Source organism: Austrofundulus limnaeus, unplaced genomic scaffold, assembly GCF_001266775.1.
Source record: "Austrofundulus limnaeus strain Quisiro unplaced genomic scaffold, Austrofundulus_limnaeus-1.0 Scaffold64, whole genome shotgun sequence".
Taxonomy (NCBI): Eukaryota; Metazoa; Chordata; class Actinopteri; order Cyprinodontiformes; family Rivulidae; genus Austrofundulus; species Austrofundulus limnaeus.
In genome coordinates, this window is record NW_013952466.1 from 4,672 (window position 1) to 12,097 (window position 7,426).

Here is a 7,426-nt window from a genome sequence, read left to right on the forward strand (position 1 = left end):
TGATTTTTTCTTAAAGTGTCCTGATGCATCTCAGTAATCCAGGTAAAAAATCAAAGGAAAAAAATTGTATAGGTCCTCTGGACGGGTTCTTCTTTAATGAAACGTTTCGTCTCTCTTCCAAGAGACTTCTTCAGTCTGAGAGTTTCAGGCAAAATTCAGGCTTATACATAAAAGCCTGAATTTTGCCTGAAACTCTCAGACTGAAGAAGTCTCTTGGAAGAGAGACGAAACGTTTCATTAAAGAAGAACCCGTCCAGAGGACCTATACAATTTTTTTCCTTTGATTTTTTACCTGGATTACTGAGATGCATCAGGACGATATGAGGCATCCAACAATATTTCTCGACAACCTTCTATTTTCAAGCTTTGCCACTCATCGTCTGTTATCTATTGCTCACGAAATTGGCTATTCTGAGAAAGAAAAAAGAATGTTTAGCAAATCTTTTAAAGCTAATCTGTGTTGTTATAATGCACTTTAGCTTGATGCAGCTTAATTTTTTGTTGTGTCAACTGATATACTCCATATGACACATTGCTCTGTGTGTTTTTCATAGTATTTTCTTTCCCTCTCTGCTTTATAAAGTTTTATTGGAAGCCTGACATGCTGGTGTTAGCCAGGTAATTAGCAGTTATCTGCTTCTGTCATAAGTTTGCAGTAGGTTGGTTATTCCACTGATAGACATGCTAACTCACAATTTGAATGCTTTTAGTTTGTTTTTTTTTCCACTACAAGAACAATTCCAAAGACTTAACTTAATTTTATTTGAAGAGAAAACTTATACTTTTTCTTGGGGGTCACTGTTATCCACTGATGTGGGGGCACTTGGTATTGAAAGTGAGAGAAACACAAAGARACACAAAAAACATGGGAAAGGGTGGGTTTTTGAGGTATGAGTGCTTTTTAGCTGAAAATGGTGTGTAAAATCAGTGGTTTATTAGTCATCAGAAACACTGAACCTTTCCTGTTCATGCAGCTTCACTGAAACTCTGAAGCTTAAACTTCAGAGTTGAAAATGAAACCTTTTATTACATTATAGTTTCAGTATTAAGATTCAGGTCTGGTGAATACTGTAGAGTTGACCTCCTTCAGAAAACAAGGATTGTAAAAATTTTGTGATTCACTTGGCTTCAAGACTGCAAATTTGAAATAAACAGCATGTTATTTCATGCAGACTTTATTTATAGCCATTATGTATAACCACCACATTTTTTGTGTGATCCTCAGATAAAAACGCATCAGGCAGACTGGACACTGTTGTACGATATCTAAAATTAGACACTTGTTCTGTGTTTAGGGGTATGTTTTGTGGTTGGTCCCCGTTTAGGGAACAAAAATGYCATAGTCTGAAGTTTAGGGTATAATTTTCCACCCTGTACAGGTCAGTGTTTAGGGTATGATTTGGAGGTCTTTGTTCACACCTTCAAACATGAAAAATAATAGAGTGCCCTCTTTCACTGTATCATCCACAAACAGCTAGATTGTTGTGTCAGACAAGAACTTTAAAAATTTCAGCAGCTGGTCTCTTAAGTTTGTAAATGTTTACAGATGGTTGTTCACAGAAAATACAGCATTAAAAATGAAAAATTCCTTTTTTGAATCCAAAATGGTACATATTTTACATTTAAAACAAAAATGTTTTTACTGTTAATAAAACTTTGATTTATGAGTTTTACAGATTTTGTTTTCCTTTATATTTTACACAGTATCCCAGCTTTCTGGAACTGGGTTGTAAACCTAACCTGGTGGGACAATTTATCCACTCAWGGGGCCAATTGTCACAAGTATGAACACTGTATAAAACCGCCTAACCTAACCTTATTTTGTGTTGAAATAAAAAGCCACATTTTATTCCATGGTAATAAAAATATGTAACTAAAGCTTTACTGTTTGAATTTGATGTGCATTTATATCATTGTRATGTTAAAAACTCACTCTGTGTAGTGTGGTAACTTGCCCTCCTGTGGTTATGAAGGCCATATTGACATGGCTGTGTGGACCGTAAGCCAAGTGTTGCACAATCTCTCGTGATACAGAAGCAAATGCACAAGTTTTTATGACCCTCAGTTCTTAGAACTGTTTCATCTGAATGGCCCCATTTTTGGGAACCAATATTCTAAGTAGGGTTGGGCAATAATTCAATAATAACAATATCATGATAGACACATGATCAATATCAATGGAAAATTTGTCAAAAAGAATGTTGATAATTTCACTGAACTCCAATCCAGAACCACACAGCATTCTGGTAGACGTAGGCAGAGGAAAGGCTTCAGCAGCTTGACTTCTCACAGCTCAGTTAAAGCAAGGTTGGTGGTATCAACTAACTCACTCACTTATTGGTCAGATAGCAACAACCTGTTGAGTAACATGTGCAGTAGAAGTTTCATGTTTCACCACCGTGCCTCAGAACTACTGAAAAAACCTGGAGTGAAAGGAGAAAATGATGCAACAGCTCAAAAAATATGGATAAAAGAGGAAAAATCCTGTCATGAGATAGGCAGTACTAATCAGCCTTTTCTCCTGGGGCCTCATGTACAAAGACTTGCATGGATTTGTTACTGAAACCGCTCTGTGTATACATACAAGCTCTGCGTGTTACACTATTATATTCTCCAGTAAAACTGAATCTGTTCTTGTTAAAAGGTACTGTACGGTCAAATCCAGAAAACAGTGTACACACAAAAAAAATCCAGATGTATCAAACTGTGCGTACAYCGGAATCCACGCACATTTCTTTTGTACATCCCAGTCAAYGTGGAATTGAGCACAYAAGACACCTCCCTGGACACGYCTTCATTWACATATGTTAAATAGATACAAATTACTTCCTGCATGTGTGATGGACATGTTTGAATGATCCCTGTGCGATCAGAAATTCTTTTTAGATTCAGGAAAATCATTAATTTAATATAATGTGAGTGAGAAAAATTCTATAGGAGTAAACTATTTAACACAACACAATCTGTTGGTTTCTTTAGATTTATTTTTGTTGATTGGTTTAGTTTAGTTTAGTTTAGTTTAGTTTAGTTTAGTTTGGTTGGGTTTGGTTTATCTTGGTTTAGTTTAGTTTGGTTTGGTTTAGTTTAGTTTAGTTTAGTTTAGTTTAGTTTAGTTTAGTTTAGTTTAGTTTAGTTTAGTTTAGTTTAGTTTAGTTTAGTTTTGTACAATACCCTGAGAATTGTTGTGACTGGTCTAACATTCAGCACGATTGCTGAAAAACAACAGGCTGAACTGGAGGACCCACAAATGAATGGAAATTAAGCTTGGTGGCAGTAAAAAATACTTTCCCCCAGGGCCCAGTAATCCCCCTGATAATATGTACCCTCTTGGCCTGGGGGAGGGGTTTATTATTGTTCTGAATGATTTCACTGTATTGAGGCAGTCCAGCTGCTTTGCGTAATATCTGCACAATAAGTAGGTCAGTGTTACAGGGGCGGCAAAGCTTAACCCCATTCTGCTGCTACTGCTCCATATGTGGCATCAAACAGAGGCTAACATCCTCTCTGCAGTGTGGAAGGGGTCAACAGTTTAATCACAGAGGGGTGAAAGGCTGGCAGAAACAAACAAGGAACTGCAGCAAACATGTTCAGGCCTTCAGCTTTCTCCTGACTGCACTGCCTTCCATCAGCCTCTGCTGGACTCAATGCAAGCATGGACACGTACAACTATTTACACAAATGGGCCAGGTTTCAAAGAGAAGGCTAATAGCATTCCAAGTCATGATGAAAAAGGATTGTTAAACAAATATACTTAGAGTGAGTCTGACATTAGAACAGTCCACTGAATAACATTAGGTTGGAAAGACATTTGGAAGACATCTTGACTAACTGCTCTGGTTGAGTTGAAAAGTAAAAGGTTGTATTTTTGTCAGAATGGAAGAGTTTCACATCACTCGATGACACCATCTCTACGTCATACAAATTCTGACTATGTTTGGTTTCTACCAGAATAAACAAAGCCTAAGTTTTACTCCCAAGATAAAAACAGGGCAAACAGATTTATCTCTGAAAGATGTCAGGAGGAAATAAGTGTTTGTGGGGATTCATTTATCCAGGTTGGAACTAATGCTTATAAAATAATGTTTGTATAAATTTATACTCTAATTTGTTTACATGAACTAAACCCTCAGAAGTTCCTTTTACCTTATGACAGAGTTCCTTAGAGGAAACAATTAACCATCTTTTATAACAACATAAAAAGATTTCTTATTATTATTTCCAAGATAGCCAGTTTTTTAGAGTTATCTCAATTTTGAAAACAAAATTAATTGAAATTAAAATTTTTATTTTTTTCAACTCTTTAAAAGCTTTTAGTTTAAAAATTACATTTACATAACACATTTCAATGGTGTTTCAAATTGGCAAAAATAACTGTATAACCCAGTAACTGAAGATGATTGGCATTCAGAGCCATGGAGCATCTAATTCTGCTGATTGAATGCATGTGGAACAGTCTTTTTGTACCAGAAGTGATATGGCTGCGTGATATCAAGAAAACCTGTGATGTACGATAACAGTGTTTAATATTGCGATGACAATATGACTTGCGATAAATAAAAAAAATACTTAAGTATACAGTGTTGATGTTTTTCTGCTCCGGGTTCAGAGCAAAGAACAACTAATACATAATTCCATTACAACATGTTTTCTGATCCATCTAGACTGATGCTGACAAACCACATGAATGCAAACATTAGAAACAATCATTTAGTGCAATTTATGCATTTTTTTGCTATGTGCACATTGATAAACGATAAATTTGCGATATATTGTGCAGCCCTAAAAAGTGAGCCTATAAAATCAAAAGTACAGAGATAGAAGTAAAATACAGATGCATTATTAAAATAAATGCATTATTTTATAATATGATAAATATCGGATCAAAATATGAATTCATAATGTATTTTAATGTGGCTCATTTTTCCCCATATGCCTTCTAAGGGTTACACATGTACTGCAGTCAGCCTACATGAGGAACTGTTCTGTTCTATCTTTAGGTTCTGCATTACATTTCTACATCTTACATAGTGTTATAGCTTAAAGTCTTGAACTGATTAAATAAGTATTTTTCAGTCTTTCAAATAAAATACCTCACTAACCAATCACTGATAAAAACAGGAGTTTAAATGCATAAAATAATAGAAACCTTTTGAAAATAAAATTTAAAACATTATTTTTAATTACGCCTGTTATTATCACAGGTTTACATACACTAAGACTCTGATGCCTTTAAATAATTTGGGAAAATCCAGACAATGATGTCATGGCTTTGCAAGCTTTTGATTGGTTAGTTGATAACATCTGAGTTATTTGGAGTCACACATGGATGATTTTTAAAGCACACCTCAAAGACACTGCTTCTTTGTGTGGTATCATAGGAATATCAAAACAAATCAGTCAAAATATAAGGAAGAGAACTGTAGACATTCACAAATCTGATTCATCATTGGGTACAATTTCCTGATGCCTGGAGGTGTCATGCAAATAAAAAGAAGCTATTATACTGCTCAGGAAAGAGATGGGATTAACCTTCCTGATATGAAAGTATGAAAAGATCCTAAAACAAAAGCCAAAGTGATAAAATCCACTAAACTTTTGTTAGAAGCTTGCAGAAGAAAACTTAAAATGTTTGACCCAAGTTAGACAGTTTGAAGGAATGTTACCAAATACTAAGAAAACAAGATGTCAAATCTTATTTGTGTTAAATCTTGTTTTGTCATTATTATTGTTATTATTATTAGTTTAGTTTAGTTTTTAACTAGGCTTATGTTTGTACTTTTGTAAAATGTGGAATTTGACTAATTTCATGTATATTTTATGTCACGATTTTATGTGTTGTATAAATATTGTGTGTTATATGAGTTGGACCCCAGGAAGATTAGTAACCATCTTGGTGGAAACTAATGGGGATCCTAATCAATAAATCAATACAGTGGAGGTAAACATCTATTTTTAGCTATATATCAACATGGCCCTTAGCTGATCAAATAATGAAATGAAACGCAACATGTCTGAAAAACATTATTACAAAAGCTGTCAAATACTGACAAAACCACAATCAATATTTGATTACACATCTGGGTCTTTCAAAACAGTATTTTCAGGAGAAATGCCTTACAGTCAGTGGCTGACCTAAATCATCGGCTCATACTAAGTGTTGTGGTAGATTCAGATATCCATTACTGCTCTTTTGTCTGTCTCTATGTGGCCCTGTGATGGACTTATGACCTATCCAGGATGTACCCTACCCCTCGGACAGTGACTGCTGGATGTGGACACCAGTGACCCTGAAAGGAAAAAGAGGGTTGAGATTATGGATGGATGGACGGATGGAATTCACAAGAAATTTAACAATGTGCCACCATCTTACASCAAATGAATATAAATATTATATAGTAACATAAAATAACTCACTTTGTAATGCAATAGATTTAGCTATTTTTGTTCTTAAATAATTTATGTGAGGTTTCCATATCAGTTTTTCATCAACGATGACACCGAAAAACTTTACCTCACTGACTCTACAAATCTCAACACCATCAACAAAATGGAACATCAATAGTTTTCTTTCTAAATATCATGTAATTAGTTTTATCCAAATTTAATGATCATTTATTCATTTGAAACAGTTACTTTTACAAATTCTGTCCACATCATCTCTAACATCTGTTCTATATCTTTACCCAAACAAAAAAAATGTAGTATTATCTGCAAATAAAACACTTAAAAAGCCCAAACACATTTACCAAGTCATTCACATTTAAAATAAATAGCTTTTGTCTGAGTACAGAACCCTGAGGAACTCMATATGTGATATTACAGAGTTCTGGGCCCATACTTATCAAACTTCTTAGAATTACTCTTAAGAAGTGTATTAATATTCTTAGCAAAGAGCTGAGCCTAAAATTCAGTTATCAAGTGTCTCAGTCTCACTTTAAGTGAAGTGTAGGAGTAAGTGTCAGTCTTAGAGCTGATTTACAACACTTTACTGTGCTGCAAAGCTGATCCAGGATGATGTTGTTACAAAAACCCCAGCATGGACCAATCCCTGCATCTGATTTCATCTTCAAGAATATTCTCTGAGAAATGTCAAGATAAAAACYGTGTAAATCCTAACATAAGTTCACATTTGACACAATGTTCATACATGTCACATTGTACTGATTGTCATAAATTACATAAATTTCCTCATTTACAGAAAATCTTGCARATTATTTAAAAAACTGCAGCTTGAATGGTATTTTCATGCCTCAGAGCCTGAGGCAATGTTGAGTTTGCACCTTCCTCCTCCTCTCCCTCTTCCCTAAACTACCCGCAGTCAACACCCTGTACACCAGGGGTCACTAATACGGTGCCCGCGGGCACCAGGTTGCCCGCAGACCCCTTCTGAGTCGCCCGCAGGACCCGTTCTAAAAATAGCACTGAT